We start from the raw sequence: 18,148 nt of genomic DNA on the forward strand, positions 1-18,148 counted from the left end.
CACCTAACCGACGGAACGCCGTTCCAAGGGAGCCACCATCACCATCTTGCTTCGCTGCGGTTGCTGTGTTGGACAGCGTGCAACAGCTGCCGCTGCTGCTACTGCTGCTGCAGCAAACCAAGGCAGGCCTTGCCACCACCACATCGTTATGAGTGACAACCAGCAAGCTTCGAAGTCCGGGAAACGCTGGTCACGTGCTGGTGCTCGACTCTTACTTCCGGAACGCGTTACACCCGTTGTGCTGCTGTTGCCACCACGCGCACATACTTTTGTTGGAGGACGATGACGAGTGGGTTGTCAATACTTTTCGCGCGTCACCAATTCGAGAGAGAGATTCACTTCATCGTTTACTTCGATTACACATTTCACGTTTCGTCTGTCTATGTACATTCGGGTGCTACAAGGAAAGCGGTGGCGATGGAGTATTTTATTCGTTGAGCAGCATTCTCTCACTCTCTGCTGGTTCCACTCCCCGCCAACACGAGCAAATCATATTCAGTCCCACGGGAACGGGCAGGGGGCCTCTAAATCGGTGGATTTGGAGCCGACAACTTTCGTTTCGGCTTTGGCACACACGTTACAAGTTGAGGACACGGGCCCGCCAGTACTGGTGGCTACATTCGATTCGTGCGTCCGTTGACCTTGACGTATCTAGCGTAGACACGACAGTGGTACAAGGTTTTGTGTTTGATTCGAATTCGCTCCGCGCGAGCTCACTGGCTCAGCTCACCTTACACGCTAAAGAGGACGGTAATGAGTTATCTAGTTAATTTGTAGTTTGAGCGCTGCACTTCCGCATCCGGGCATTTGCTCTCATTTGGCTACACAAGTTCATTCAGGTTATGTTACACATTCCTTGTGGTTTGTTTCCGGTGTTTTTTTTTTCCTTTTTTTGCTTACTTTTTACAATTTTCTGCCTTGTTTTGACGCCACTGAGTGTGAGAAAGGGCGGGGGGGGGGGGGGTAGTTTTTGGGGCTAGTGTCACAACCGGTCGAGATTAAGCGATGCGTGATGATGCAAAACCGTCACGTACACAACCGTCCTTTTTTTGTACACATACGCACACAATCGCGGACGCACTCAGCACTAAATACACTCTACTTTCAACAGCACTCGGTAGAATGTACACACTCAGACGATCCTTTGGTATCAAATGTGTAATGTGCTCGTCCGCAACCGTCCCTCGAAGAACAGTGGAAGGAAGAAGTAGAAGAAGAAAGGGACACCTCAAATACACTACTCACAACACACTGACGCGCTGACGCGTTAGATTATCTAAATACACAACACTTTGGTAATTCTGATGGAGATTCTAGTAGGAAAAAGGGAGAGACCGATGTTATAGTAAAATGGAATGGGCCGGAACACGTTAAATTTACTCAAGTCACCAAAAAAACACACTTTCGTTTAGCGAGCACAACCGATTACAACTGCATCGCAGGACGCATTCTCACTAACACAGTTCTGGTGTTCTAGTAGCCATTGGCTTTTGATTTATAGGCAGACCATTTTGCTTTGATTGCTTCTCAGGTTGGACACTTACACTCGATTTTTTTCTTGCACTTTACAGATTGCAGATTGCTATTCACCGGGTATGTTACGTTGCAGCCACTACCTTTTATGCTGTTCTATACGGACGCACCCGTCGGAACACGTGAGTCATCTTTGTTGCCTTACATTTTTGTGCCGTTATGCTAGAAGAAAATGAGGAGAGAATGAGATTAGATAGTTTAAGAGGCGCTTGTATCCACGAAATGTCCTTAACAAGTACGATAAAACTTCCGACAACATCACATCGCATCGCATCGCACTGTTACCGATACTTTAATATTTGGAACACAATATTTGGAACATGCTTTCGACGATGTTTTCAGGCAGGTAATTATATTTTCTTTCCCGATGCCAAAAACACGATCCAACGCTACTGGCTGGCCAGAATTAGCTCTTCCGAGAAGAAGGAGAAGCAGAAGAAGCTCCATTCTGCTCCTGCTATCGCATTACAGCCCCCACGCTCTACCAATCCCCGGAAGCCACGAAGTTAAGCAAGTATCCCGGAAATTCTGTCGAAAACTCTGTGTGTCAACTTTTTCCAGCCTGCATCACCACCAACTCCGCTTTCGCCCCACAATATCCGTCCAAGGTGAGGTGAGCGGTCGGGAAAGCGACGGAAATCCGGTCCCTCGGACAAAAAAGGTTCCCGTGCGCATCCCCTAGCGTCGGCCATCCCTCTCCTTCTCATGCTGTCACGACTCATAATTACCGTCCGGAGGAGCGTTTCTTGATCGAAAGAACGGTCGAGCGCCGTGAGCCTTCAAATAAATTAAGAAGCAAAGAAGCAGCACGCGGCAGCCGCGTGTGTGCAGTGGTGGCTGGCTTTGAAAATTCCGAACCGAAACCCAACTGCTGGCAACGTTTTTTGAAACACACAACACAAGAGCGCGACCCGTGCCGTCACAGAAGCTCATTTGCGCAGGGGAGCTTCGGGCTTCAATTTCGCCGAAGTTGTCCACTCGGTTCGGTCGGCGTGGAAGTTGGAAAGAATCAAAAGAGCCCCCAAGGAAGCTACTGCTGCCCATGATGATGATGATGATGATGATGATGAGATAGGACCATTTCTTATCATCTTATACTGTACCCCTGGGAGAATTGAGACACCCGAAGGCCTCCATCGTGGCTCCGGGAATGAAAGGGAAGAACCAACTGTCAGCGTCCTTCTTAATGGGCAGCTCGAGCAGCAGCATCAGCAGTCCGATGGTATGGCACCATGGCCAAAGGAAATTATGTAAATGTAATTAATTATGGACGGCTTAGGCACGTTCACCTTTGCGCGCATCACTACCAGTAGTGATGACGGCGTGGTCGGTCCCGGGGCCGGAAAGATGTATTCATCTTTCTGGACGAACCGTGGACCAGATCCAACAGTGGAAATGGTCATCGCCATTGGAACCATTCACTGCTCGAAGGGAGTGGCACACCGTCCTACGCATCCAAATCGAGGGATTGCTTGTCGTGCAATGCAACAAGCGGTGAGGCCGCCACTGGAGGCACCAGGTACCACTGGAACGATATTATTAGCCACATAAAGGTGAAGCAAATGCGAGAATAAATAGAATATGGATAGCGTCGAGCTGTTGCTGACCGGCTGGTGCGGCGGATTCTGATCGGATTCTTTAATTAAATTACCACTAGGGGCCACTACGACGGAGGCTGGCACAATGGCTGGCCAATGCTGGCAATACTTTGGGTGCCAGAAAAAGGAGAACCAACGCCAGAGGGATCCGTTATGAGGCATTCTGGCAGCGAGAATTCATCCACCACACATACACGATAGGATGAGCGCTCTTGTGCTGGCACCATAACCGGACCGGCATAACTCCGTATCGATGATGGCATTAGCCAGCAAATCTCCCTTGGGGGGGCAGGCGAGTAGCCACGGTCCCCGGTGCGCCACACAAGGCCCGACCACGGTCATAATGGGAAGGGAATCTATTTTCCCAAAATCCCCAATCGCACCACCAACCACGGTATCCACCGCCGTGTTTGATGATCGCAAATTATCGACTCGTCCAGACGTAATCCAATTTTATGTTTTATTCATCCACCGGCGACCGACGAAGCGAGGAACCGGTTCCGAAGGGCCAAGGGATGCCCACCATACATCCCAGCATAATCCCTTGCGCTGGCCGCCTGGAGTGGATTTGTGCCGACTGTTCCGAGCTGGTGTAACTATTTAAAGTTCGTTCGCTGATCGATCTCTCTCTCTCTCTGGCTCTCTCTGGCTCTCTCTGGTTCTCTGTCGGTCAATTTTTGGGGCACTTTTTCGTACTTTAAAGAGTGACAGCGCGCGACATGTGGCCAGAGACACACCAGCACAGTGTCCATCAACAGCGAGAGCTCATCGAGTTTATGATGATGCCCCAGGTCCCAGGTCCACTGGCTCGCTGTAACGAAACGGATTTATAAAATCATTCCCGGCAACCGGTTATAACCGGTTGGTTTTCCAATATAATCTTTATGATGGCATAAAACACTGGCCACCACGGTGTCACCACGTGACACGGTGCACCGTGCTATCGGATTGAACCAAAGTGGGCCACCGGGATTTGGGGGTGAGCGATGATTGTTTATCAGGCAAGTCCATTAGCTACCGGACCGGCACCATCACACCACCGGCGGCAGGTTGAAGGTCGTTGGAGTGGATTCATGTCCGTTGTCAATATTTGGTGGCAATAAAACTGGCGCACTGTTGGTCCCAAAGTACCCAATTAAGGGGAAAAGATGAGTTAACAAACAATATCTAGGCACAGTGGATGCTCCTGGTGGTGGACCAGAAATCTGTCAAAACATTCCAGAACACACCAGTTTTCTCTAGAACGTAATGTAGATTCGATTGCGATCGAGCTAAAGTTTCGTCAGAGAGTCCGAGAGAGTGTTCGAGAAGTCCGGTCCGGATGATTCCGACGGTGACGGCCAACCGAATCCGAAACACTCCATCAATCAAGGTCACCATCGCAAGGATCGCAAACAAATTTCCTTCACTTTCTACCGAGCCGAGGAACGCAGCAGGGAGCCCGTACGTCCGGGACTCGAGGTCCGTAATTTATCTCTCTTCGCAATTCGACTCTTCAATCAATCATCATTCAAACAGTACACGCCACGTTAGTAGTGCGAACCGTACACGAAAACATCGTCATCATCATCATCATCATTATCATCATCATTAGCAAACGGTAGTAGATTGTAACCGGGCATTGTAGCAGTGATTACCGTGGACGGATACTCGATACTCCGTCATCTTGGCCAGTCATTCGGTTTCGCTTCCATTCATACTGGGTAATTACGGTTGGGGTACGCGAGAACTCGTACTCGCACGAGCCTGAACACAAACAAAACATTTGTAAACGCCACGCCACACGCGCCCAGAGCATCTCAAGATTGGCGTTTCACAGTTGCGGATGCTAATGGCCAAAGTTGGAGCAATATTCATGGTCAACATGGCCGCGTTTTTCAGTGCCGTCGCTCCCACTCGCTTGCTCCCTCGCTGCCCACCCGTGACTGGTCTCGGATCCAGTGACGTTCGCCTCGACGGGGGGTCCATTGCGTGGTCAGTGGGTTGGGCGGTCAGTAGCTAGAAAGTGAAAACATTTCCTCGCACTTGACTCACTCGGCCCCGGTCTTTTCGCTTTTTACAGCGCGGATGGAAAATGGCATCTGTGGTAATGGGCGGCTTGAAGGTTCCATCACTCAAACGGTCCATAATTAATTATGGAAATTTATTTCGCCGCTCACCGGTTACCGCCGTTGTTTTGGGTTCAGCTTTGACCAGAAGTTCCGAACGATCCTTCTTTGAAGTTTCTTCCCACTCCTTTGAATGCGATTCCGATTCCGGATTATGTCCCCTTGTGTCATCTGCATGACAGCTCGACCCCCTCACCAGGTGGTCAACCGATGGTGGTGAACGAGGATGTGGATGTCTCTGGACAAAGTCAACGCAGCAGAACACACCGGAGCGCTGCTCGGATGCGCCAAAGATGATTTGACGTCCACCCGGTTGACGTGCGTGGCACACGGGGCATTGAAGGGGGGGCGCACGTGCGACACGGATGGCGCTGGCATGCCGAGCTGTCAGTTTTGGGTCAGTTTTGGCCTTCAGCTTCACAATGGCCCACGCAACCCACGGTTTGGAATGTTGGAATGTTTTCGTCCCCCGGATCTTCACGCGTTTGCCAGTTGCGTGGTGCTTCTGTTCTGGTCTGATGCGTCTTCCAACAAAAGGCGAATGGGGATGGTCGGTTGCGCGGGATAGAGTGTGCGAGCGCGCGCTCGCGGTCCGGGACGGTCAACCACGGTCGCAGCGGCCGTTTCGGTTTTGATTGATGATCTCGGTTCTGGCCTCAGATCCCACCTCCTTCTAGCTCTGTGCGTATCTTCCAAACCTCCAAAAGCGCCCCACGACGGTAAACAATCGGTCTAAAACGGCCAAAGGGGCACCGTGGCGCACTATGGGGTCCAGCGTGTTCCGATGGGGGAAGTGACGAGAGCAATTACGCCCACACACGCCCTGTCGTCCAGGGGGGGGGGGGGTCTAAACTATCGAGCACGAAGGTTTTCTTTTTTAAGGAACCCCTTTTTTCTCTCTCTGGCCCGCGATTTTATCACTTTGTTTACTAGGGATGGTTCAGGGACCAACATGAGTGAACTTTGTTCGATCGTAGCTCTCCTTTTTGTGCGAGATACATGTTGAACACTGTATCAGATCGTGAGCTTGAATTCATCAAGGTAGTCCATGGAGAGAGGTATCACAACTCGAGAGTCTGCCAATCATCAGCATGTATCGTTGTAGTAGGCACAGACGCCATTCGATTTCCAATAATTTCGGCAACGTTCAAGAAGTGAGAAGCCACCAAAGTGGAAAGTGTGGGCAACGGTCAAATTCGTGGAACAAATCTTCAATCGCTAGCATCTCTTTCATCTTTCGTTGCACTCTCTGCCCTCTGTTAGTATTTGATATACTTTCACAACCCCTTTTCCCTTAAACTGATCTTTTGTATCAGCCCAAGGGCATGTCATGCCAACATTCTATCAGGACACGCCGGCGGTTGTAGGTCCTTCCGAAAATTTCGAAAACAGAAACTCAATATTACTCTCCCAAGGAATGCCTAGAGCCACGGAGGCGACGTATTGCCTCCATTCCCTTTTCAGCCCCTTGTTATCAAGCACAGTTTGTGCTACGTCCAGACGACTCGGCTGGCTGTCACGCAATCACGCAGTTCAGGCGAGGCCGCTCCCGGGGGTGTGCGTGATCCAATCAGTTTTAAGTGGCGAAGCAAATCTTATCGGGATCAAATCTTTCTCTCGCAGGACGAACAACCAGCAGCAGGACGACAAGGGATCCGGAATCGATGATGTATTAATTGAAGAGCCGGAGTTTCCCTGAAACTCCGCTCGTGACCGAGCGCCGAACGGCTGGCTTTTGAAGCGAAACGAGCTTTCATGCAGCCAGAATCCACACCACCATCGTCAAGGGAGTGAGGGAGGATTATACCGCTTCTTATAATTTCCTGTGCGGATTTTCATCTTTTTTTTAAATATCGCCCAAGATGCCCAATTCGTTGGTTCGATCATCTGGCCCACGGAATCCATCTTGTGACCGGGCTCGGGCACACGCACCAGAACCAGTGAACGAACACGACCACCGCCTCCTAATCCCTGGAAGGTCAGCATCAGAAGCACTTTGTGCTGAGGCTTAACGTGGACGCCGACGCGGACGCGGACGGATAGAGAAAAGTTTTCCATTCTTCACCTTCTGCGCTTCAACGCGAGGCTTAGTTGAGAAGAGCGATTGGCGCGAGTTTAGCGCCGCTGCTTCTGCTTGCTTGGGGCGATGTACTATCGAATATTTAGCGCGAATGTTTGAAGGGCTTCTCGAAGGACTTAACAGTGGCGCCGGATCTCAGACTCCAGAATGCGGATAAGATACGGCGGATAGCGTCGTCGTCGAGCGGGGTTTTTGATTTCTCATTTACAAGATTACCAGCTCGGTGGCACCAGGGAATCCATAGATCAAAACTTTTCGCGATCACTCCGTCTTCTTCTTCTGTCCAGCAGCAAGACAAGATACTACCTCTGTTTATGGTTCCGGAACAAGCTCATATTGACATTGTATCGTACTCCCTCACGACTAGCGCTGTCACCATAAAAATATCCTCAATCCGTGATGGCACTCGAGGAAAAAACGGAGAAAAACCACCACAACACCTGCCCACTCCAAATCCAAAGGTGATTAATACCAAAAACAGGAAGAAGCCAGTCAACAGGCAGCCAACAGTAAATGCTTTTCCGTCCGTAACGACTATCGGGGACGACCGATTGACGCCCGGTGGGGTGGGATGCCAGAAACGAGGCCAACCGTCAGCCTGTGCGCCGCCCAGTGTGTCAGGATTCGCCACCGATTTTATGTTTATAATTACTCTGCTAGCACACACTCGCGTTTACGCGGTTTTATGCTGACGGAACGGAATTGCTGCTCGGAAGCTTAACGATTATATGCCGGTTAATGTAACTACAAACATGCCCAACGTATCATCGTGCATGGCCACGACAGGTGGGCCATTTGCAGCACCGGGGCACGGAGGCGCCCCGCTGATACTGGGTTACCGGTAACCGATGCAATCATAATGCCATAAAATTTTAAATGACCCATTCCGGGGCGTATCAAGGGGAAGAGGGTGAGGGACGCAACATACAAATACAATGCCAGCCAATGCCGGTGTACCAGCAAGTGAGTGAACGAGATTGATGAGCTGAAGAAGCCAGTGGCTGAGTTGCTTACCGGGACAGAACACTCCATGGTGCCGCGTAGCAAATCGATTACGTTGCGCAGTTCGCGATGGCACACACAAAGACACACGAGTCCATAAAGCAACATAAAACACCCTGCTCCGGTACAGCACCACCAGTACGAGCGCCTAGTAACACCTTCCACGTCGCTGCCGTTCATTAAAACGTAAAACCGTCGACGGAATTACATCGCAAAGAGGTGTATGTGTGCATGTGTGGGTGTTGGTGGTGGTGGTGATGGTGGTGAGGTAGATGTCGTTAATTGCACATTTGACAACTGTTGATGAAAAGCAATTGTGCTGCCGCGCGCTCGCTCGGTATGCTCGCGTTGTTTCACGAAAGGATAATTCTACCGGTACGAGGTACTCCAAATTGAATTTTCTTTTCATTTTCCTCTTCCTCAGCCCCCTTCATCCCCTCCTTCCTTTCCGTGCGTTGATTGAGTTTGGCACTCCACGCCAAGCCAAGCGAGGGGCATTGGCGTTTATGGCGAGCAAACGTGGCGTGGCGTTGTTGTTCTTCGAATCGAAATACTTTATTAATGCGATGCTCGTTCGCATCTCCGCGCACACAAATTAATCATTAAACTTCTTGAAGTTCCGCGCTCAAGCACTTCATTTGCAAAGAAATGGAAAACGTTCTAACCCCTTTGTCCACAGTCGTTGGTTGGGGGAAGGTATAGCCCTAGAAAAATGTCTAGCGACAGAGAATTCTTACTTTCTTTTTCTTATGGTTCTTTTATCGTTTTTGAATAGGTACTGCCAAACCGGCTTGCTGATTCCGTTCGAAACAAATGGAAACTAGGATAAATCATCAACAAATTGCTACATCCACCAAGACTTTAGATCAGGAGTCTCAAACTCAAATAAGCATGCGAGTCGCAGATTTAAGTTTCAATCAGTACACGGGCCATTTCACTATATAATTTGGAGGAAAAGGCAATTCCAAAGCTGGTCGCCGAGCCGAGAATAAGAAATGATATAACTCCGTTACCGAAACCCAATGATGGAGGCGCCAGGTAATCGGTAAAATTGCATACTTTCAGTTGTTTGTAATAAAAATAAAAATGATGTTGAAATGTTGAAAAAAAAAGATTTTTCATTCATTTTTTTCGAACACTACTGTCATTGCAGATATATTACCAATCGATAAAGTAGCTGCTGCAATTCAACTTCTATTCATGGAAAAGAAGTTGAATTGAAGCAGCTGCTCTATTATTGTTCATTTGAAAGGATTTTAAAAGATTCCATTTTTCCAAACGAACGAAGATATAATTTTCAAAACAGGCGAACCGTCAAAGGCAAAGAGAGCGCCTTCGTCAATTTCAACGCGAAGAATCTCATAGTGTCGACGCTAGAAAGTAAAAATTACCACCGTTTATTGGCCTAGATACCTGTAGTCTGGACAAGATCTAACTGAAAGCACTACTACATCCTTTAGGAATTTCCTAACAGACCTTTAAGAAGCTGGACCGGACCATTACGTTACTCGATGTTAAAGGTGCAAAGGCAAGATTGATCGGTGACTTCACGCCGGTGACAAACCAAGAAGACGATATTCGTGTCGACCCCAAAACAAACACACTCGCGCACATAGAGAAAGAGAGACGGACAGACAGACAGAGAGACTAAGAGCGCGCGCACGGCAGTGTGGCGTTAATTGCGACCCAATCCATCACGACGGTAATCCGTACATCATCAACGGCCACGTCAAATCGCCTACCGCCGCTAGTCACTAGACTCCATTTCATGCAGCAGCGGCCATGCTCCGTGTTCATCCGTCAGTGGTCGACAGGTAGATGCGGGCCGGGGCTCGGCTGGGCATGAGCACCGTCCAAAATGTCCATTTATCTCCTTCGGTCGCACACATACGTGCACAGGACGCGGAGGTTTTTGGCATTTTATCCGTCTGACTCGCAAACTCGCGGGGTGGGAGTCGGCCTATTTTCGTTTCCGCGTGCAAAGATCGCACATTCCGGGCCACCGGGAGGACGATGGCGCTACCGTTGACGAAAGAGTTATCTCGAGAGCGAGGGAGAGAGAGCCGCATACAGGATCTGGAAGTGAACGCAACCACTTTGTGACAATTTGCGCACTCGGCGCGTTTGGTGTTCAGCTTGCTTGCGCACCTTCCATCAACACTCTGCAGGTAACACTGGCCTCGAGAAGAAGAAAAAAAAACATCGGAATCTCCGACCAGACGCTAGCAACGAGTTCAAGGCCACTGGTCCCCGACCTGGCACGGCAAAACACGAGACACGTTGCACCGTGGTCGCCGTTGTCGTTGTCGTTGACGTTCCTAGTGTACCTTACGTCACTTCTTACGACCGCACATGCACCGAACGAAATCATAACATCTCTTACCACCAATGGGAACCCGGTGCTCCTGGATGGGCTTTAACCGCTGGCCAACCGGTGCCAACCGATGAGCAATGACTTATTTTTGGTGTCGCTACCTCGGAGTCGCACATGCGGATCTTTGGGCCCCCAGCGACAGACAGAGATGCGTAGGGGGAACATGCTGTCAACCAGCGTGATACGTCATCGAACAACAAAGTCGAGTGATGCTGCAAAACGGACTGATCTGTCCGTCCATCTGTGCTGCGGATTTTAGGGAGATTGTGGAATCGATTTCGTTATCCTGGTCGCTGGATATGATTCCCGATTCCCAAAGTCTCGACAACTTCAAGACGGACGAGCAGGAGGAGAATGGGTGCGAGAGCAACGTCAGTTCTGCTGCTATCACTCCACACAAGCACAAACTCACATTCCTGGCACCAACATCAACGACTCAATAGCGTGACCATTTTCCATCATCGAACACCACAATACCGTCGGCAGCTAGACGGCGTCACAGAACTCGAGAGTTCTCGAGGACGTCGAGCACCTCAGCACCTGCTCCACGGAAAATCCAGGTAGGTGTCGGTCCCATCCCATCATGATGATATATGGTGTGGCCGGGGGGTTAGGGGACGACTCTTTCCATCATTTCCATCCTCTCTCTCTCCCTCGCCTTCACCTGGCAGCCCGGTTTCCCCTCACCACTATGCTGTCGCCATTGTGCCAACGACTCGGCATCGAAAAGACAAAAAGAAATGGAACATTCCTGGCAGAGGACGCACAGGTGTACCACCACGGGATGCAGAAGCGTTCCTCTGCTTTCTCTTCGCTCTTCTTCACTTTGCGCACCGGATTGAGGTGTGGAGGGATTGAATGGAAAAATCGATTTCCATTCCACCGTGTGCGCCACTCCATTTTGACGCTGACGCTTCCATGGATGAGTCCGGATGATGCGACCGTTGGTTGGTGGGGGGCGGTGGGCCCTCCCCATCACTCATTTTGGGGGTGTTCTGGGTGGCATCGACGGTGAAATCGATTTTTTGCTGTGATCCCCTCACTTCCAGCACAGCGATTCACGCTGATGATCACGCTGATGTGCTCGGCCGGAGTGTTTGGTTGTGTGCTGCATTGTCCAAGAATCAAGAATCGCAAGCTGTGATGCTGTTTGTATGTAGAAGGATATCCAGGAGTATTGAGCAAATAAGCAGCACACGATTACGGCGTTTAATCCTTTCCCTGGGATTCTCTTCCTTTTTCCGTGGAATTGGATAGTGTAGCGGTTCGTTCCTAGAAGACAAAGATTCATGACACTCCAAAATGCCGTCGGCATTTCGCACGTTCTTGTTCCTGCAGTCCCAGCATCCAGTCCATTACTTAACCTTTAGAACGTTCGTTTAGGCATTTCACAAACAGTTCCTGTTCTGTCACACATCCGGAACGCTTTTGGGCACATTTTGAACTACAACAATCCACATCAAAGCACTCCACAACACGGCAGCAACTTCTGCGCCAACTAGACGCACTTGTGACAATATGGAGTACGATCATGGCGACGGCTCTTCACAAACCGACGGCTTTTCACCATCAGCAATCACTTCGGTAGTGGATTTTCTCGGGTTTTCACATTAGACGCTACACCCTTCCCTTCACCACGCACTAACAACTCGATCGAGCTCGTTTAAATCACTCTTAAAAGGGGGGACGGGGATTTCACGTTAATCGAGTGCAGTCGAGAACCATTCTTTTGATCACCGAAAACGTTGAGTTCGCTTCCGATACACAGCCCACTGCGATCCCTCACCGTGATTCGTGATTGTTTTTCACGTACCGCTCACAGTTGCACTACGTACGGGGCATCGAGACGCGTTGTTAGCTGACAGAATGGCCACTTTCCACGCGACCAATTCTTCCCCTTCCACCCACGGCACTGCCACCCACTTCCTTACGTGCGTATCCGTGTGTTTTGGTGCAGCTGGTGCTTCCGGGCTTTGCATACGGGGCCGCTGCAACCCCCGCGTCGCGCGTATGGAGTGTGTATGTGTAAACGGCGGCAATGCTAGGCAATTGCTCAAACAACTGGCGCGTTCTGCGACCCAACGCCACTGGCCAACAACGGTGGCAGCGTGAAAATTTGTCCTCCACATCCGCTCGCGACCAAGAGAGCAAATGAGAGAGCGGTGGAAATGACTGAAGAGAGAGAGAAAGAGCGACTCCGCGCTGGACGCTCTCTTCTTATCAATTCCTATCGCTTACTCTGTCTCTCTTTTTCTCTTTCTTTCTTTCTCTCTTTCTCTCTCTCTCTCTCTCTCTCTCATATCCTTTCGCTCCTGCGCTGCTATTTGTTTCGCATCTTTTTGCAGCACGAGAGCTGCATGTTTTGCGAACATAATTTTCATCCTTCTCATGAGAGACATGAATCTCTCCCATCACGCTCAGCGCGGAGAGAGAGAGAGAGAGAGAGAGCGCGGAAAATGGAAAAAAGGAAAAACCAAAAATAAGTAGAGAGCTAGAGAGAATGCCGGAGAGCACCGGTGAGCAAGCGAAGTGAGCATTTCCTCTGCCTCGCTCAACCTTCTGGAGCACCGATGAGAGTGATTGAGAATTTCGCTGTGTGTGGTACTCCTCTCCCTTAAGAAAAGACGCTTCTTCCACGTGAAAATGGCAAATAGCACTCCCTTTGCAGCACGCGGACAGCGTGAGCGGAAAAGCGCGTGGTTTCCCATGTGCCAACCCATGTGCGGCCAAGCGTTGCAGCGTTCGCTCTCGTTCTCTCTTTCTCTCTCGGAGAGTCGCTCCCATTCCACCACATCGTAGTAGACACAGACACACATACACAGCGTGCGTCGTCATCATAGCAGGCCACTGTTGGTGAGAAGCAAAAAGAACATGGACTTTTCGTTAAGTTTTCCATCCAAGGCGCGCGCACACAGCATCTTTCGTTCAGTGCGCGCGTTTCCCTCGCATTCGGCATCGCGGCATCGGCACTACAATAGGAACGAGGGTGGCGGGTTCATGAGGGGTGCGAAGGTGAAGATGGACTTGGGGCATGGGAGAGAGCTCAGTGTTTTTGTTTGGGTTTTCGCGCTGGCGTCCAAAAACTTTCAAGCAAGGTAAATGTATTTTCCTTCGGCAGGGCCATTGCTGCTGCTGCTGCCGAACGAATGCTTGAATGCTGGACGGTCGAGTTGCGGAGGTTGAGAGAGCATCTGTTCGGTGGAAAAATAAGGAAGTTTTCCTAGTGCTCGCGGACTGGCGTACTACCCCGCAACCCCTCTTCAATGTGGTCGAGTCGATTAATGAATGGTTTTGTTTTTGCTGGTGGCCGTGCCGAGCGATGCTTTATGCGCGCAGCGCGCATAACGAAAATGGGGTCGCGAGATGAGCGAGACAAAAAATGGGGTCATCCTGGAACCGATTTTCCAACGAATGTTTTGCCAGCCTGCGAGCGTGGTGAGCGTTTGAGTTTTCACTTTAAGAAATGTGTGTGCGTGTTTTTTTATTTTCAGTTTCCTCCTTTTCGACGATCGTCATCGTTGACGTTGGTTTTGGAACGCAGGAACCCGGATGCCTGTTGAACCTCGCCGTATTGATGGCGATGATGATGACGATGATGATGGTTTGGAAATGTTGAACAATCGGATGAGTACGTCTTTCAAATGGGCGTAATGTAGACATTTCCAGGTATTGAACCAGATTGTGGGATGCAAGGGGTTGAAACAAGGTTCTATCATGCATTATGGGAGTGGGGGGGAACTCCACCCACCGCTGGGTGCTGCTAAATAAAGGGCTGAATGCATTTCCATATACTGTGCGGATAGAGGTTTTCATCTCGTTCTCAGAATACATCAGAGCTTCAGTAACATGCACTTGTCGTTCATCATCATGAAGTAGCTTAAAAAAACCTGTTATGTTGGGATGCCCTTTCTTTGTTCGTATCAGACTTGATGATGCTTTTCAAAAACACGAGCCAGTTTAATTCCATCCATCTTTTGATGAGGAATCAACAGGATTCCGGTGAGACTATTATGAAATGCCCTGGCTAGTAGAAGTAGAATGTGCATTATTATATTGTGATAGAATTATGGAACATTGACCAAACGTGAGTAATATAATTGGTACAATTCTACTAAAACATTCTTCAACTAAACGCTTTTCATAACATTTATCAGTCTAGGAATAGTACTAAAAATGCAATAGAGTTACTTTGATCTACATTCATTTAAATTGAATAAAGCTGAGATAAAGCAGACTCAGCAGAACAATCATATCTCCTTTTCTCTTATCTAAGCCCCTTCCCAACATTGCAGAATATCTTTTGTAGAACCGAACAAGTCCTTTACTGTCTAACAATAGTTTCCATCGACTCGCATCCTGATTCCATTCCTTCCATAAAGCGAATGAAAGCCTTTAAAGTAAAAGAGGAAATCTGTAAAATACGTTCTCCAATATTGCATTCCCACAAAGCATCCCTGCGGATTTCCAGCAGCTCGCTAGGAACTAAAGGCGCCTGGATGAAAGAATATTATTAGCGCTGTTCGTTGGTATGTTGTTCATCAAGTTGCAATACGGAATTACATTCCCTGAGCTGCTGCGCTGCTACAAAGCGGGGCGCCTCCATGGGTGCCCTTCAATAAACGCCTGCACATCCTTGATTCAGTACGAACAATGCAAAGCTGGGGCCTAACAATGGCGAGGCGATCTAAAGCACAAATATGTCGAACTACATTCGTTCTAGATTAATTATTTGGAAAACTCAGAGGATAAATCATTAGTGCTGGGTAAGGGGCGGACAGGGGGCGAATCCTTTGAATACGTTATCATCCGACATAGCACGGTACGGCATCCTGCATAACTCTATTGATCATCCATTAGGAATAATTCAATTAGTGCACCACAAAGGAGCACCATTTGTGGGCATTACTGAAAACTACTCCATACAAGAGATTATTAAGCCTGTCAGCCGATGTGCTGTATGACGTTTGACTGAGAGAGAGCGCCCTCGTACAGCCTGCTGATTATCCTGACGACGTACCCCATGGAAACCAACGTAGCTTGCGTGTAATGTAAGCATTAATTAATATTTTTCCCGTCGACAGCAACCCTTGCAAAAAGCTGAGGGGATAACTGGTTGCTAACTGATACCATGGATGGATCTACCATCACCGAGAGGTTGAGTACGCGAGCCTCACAATTTCAGCAGCAGCAGATTGTCATCGCGATGGATGGGCTGAGTGGAAAAAAATACAAAATGTGGATACGTCAGTAACGGATCAGCCGCCTAGGTTTCGGTCGGCTTGGAGATGAATTATTTATAAAACCTTTTTAAGGTCACATTACCTAGTGGCCTCCTCTCGTGACATCTTCAAGTCTAAAACAAGCCGCCTACGATAGAGCGAAAACCGATCAGAGTCACTCTGATAACCTCACTCTGTAACTGGCTTAAGAAGAAGAATCCTAGTAGCTTACGACGCAAGCGGTTCGTAATCAGTATCTACTGGTTACTAGATTAGTGGATGTGATCCATTTTCTGAGGTCCCGTTTTGTTGCAACAAAATAGAATCGCTGTAAATGATGGAAACAAAATAATTTTGCTTCGAATGTTCGATTCCAATCGTCAAAAAAATCGTTCCGTTGTCAATCGTTCAATTGAAAATCGGAATTATTCATCAAAAATCAGGAGTTTTCCAACAACAACAAAAAATATGAATCAATCGTCTGCAATTGGATTTCTGTCAACAGTCAGTACGAACGGACAGTGAACGTTCCTTAGTGAAGCTGCCTGTCAGCGATCGGAATGAATGGAGCTCCGTTAATAGCGTTTCCCGGGCATTTCAATTTTCATCGAATTTTACCGACGCTGACATGAATTCATCGTGACGCTGCGTCCGTCCACCATCTCCCCTCGCCTCGGCCAGAAAATATTAATCCTCCTCCAGGTTGATTACGTCACTCGCTAAGGGCGATGTTAATAGAAGCAATAGATTCATTGGATAGCAAATTAATATTTACTACCCAGGCGAAGCGAACAGATGCGTCTGTTCTACAACAGAGCTCCCTTTGCCCCTCCGGGGCTCCCGAGCTCCACAATCAGAATCAAAACATGAAAAGTCAATTTTCTCCTCGCAAAGAAAGTTGTGGCTCCTGTGGACTGTGCTGGACTGGACTGGATTGGTGACGGCCATTGTGCGATGCGTTGATTTGTGTGCAGAATTGTACCACCACGGTTTGCAAAAAAAGCGACGACGACTGAAGCACCCACACACAGACACACACAATAAAAGTTTGTCATTATGCTGTCGCGATATCATGTCGCCTGGCTCACCACCAACCGCACCACGCACCTCACAAAACTGTCAAAGATTGTTGGAAAGTGATGAATAAAATTTGTTGCTTCAGCCCCACTGTGGCCAAATTCTCGGGAGACGTCCGGCATGGAGACAGCTGTCCAGCCGATGGTACGATGCCCGAGCCTGTCACGATATTCCCGCTTCCTTCACCCAGTGGGGCCCAGTGAGTCCACCCTCCACCTCCCCGTACTCCACCACCACTGTCTCATTGTCAACTCCGCTAGACGACGAACGATTGTCGTTAATTCGATTCCCAGCCGGCACAGATAAGCTATCCCCGGACGCGGAACGAAGATGTTATGCGGTGAGTGGTTTGGCAGGGGCAGGGGAGGGATGGGAATGGTACACATTCGCGACCTTGTGGCAACCATCCCCTACGGCGATGTTCACTTTCCTGGGCTTGTTCCCCCGGGGTCCTGGCGAAAAAGAACGTCATCAAAAACGGCTCGACGTGGCACACGACGGTGGCACACTAAAGCGAACGACAACGGCAACGAAGCGTAGCTGCGACTTTATCTCATTGTCTAATTTGTTCAAGATCTTGCCACCGCATAAATCTCCATTTCGAGCCGTTCATTTTGTTGCCCACTTTCGTGCTGCCTTTGCTTCGCTTTTCCCCTCAGCCCATTTTCAGATCGGTGGTTTTGTGTTGAAGTTTGACAAAAAGCCCTGCCAAAGACCCGGATTCATTATCTTTATGGATCGCACAGGGCTGAGCTCCTGTAATGCGGCGTATCTTGCGAAAGGGATCGCGGGCTTTTTTGGGATGGATTGCACTGACACTCACCCACACGCGTACGCACACTCATACACATTTTACTGGAAAGTTCAGCTTTTCATGGAACTGGTTGACTTGGCAGATTGATACGTTGTGCGATTCCGGGGACGCGGTGGTACGGTGACTGAAGAAGCTTTTCATTTTCTTCATCAAAAGCATTCCAGTAAGCGGTTCCCTCTGGGAGTCCCCGGAGGGGTCTGGTCCAGCCATCGTTTGTCGAGTTCAACTTGTAATTAAACAAGTTTGTTCTGCCCCGTGTCTGTCGCTTACTTTTTATCGTTGTTTCGAGAGTTCGAGGTATTTTGGGAGACAATTTAATTAGGTATGGTATCGATACTTTGAC

The sequence above is a fragment of the Anopheles aquasalis genome, chromosome 2, assembly GCF_943734665.1.
Source record: "Anopheles aquasalis chromosome 2, idAnoAquaMG_Q_19, whole genome shotgun sequence".
In the NCBI taxonomy this organism is placed as follows: domain Eukaryota; kingdom Metazoa; phylum Arthropoda; class Insecta; order Diptera; family Culicidae; genus Anopheles; species Anopheles aquasalis.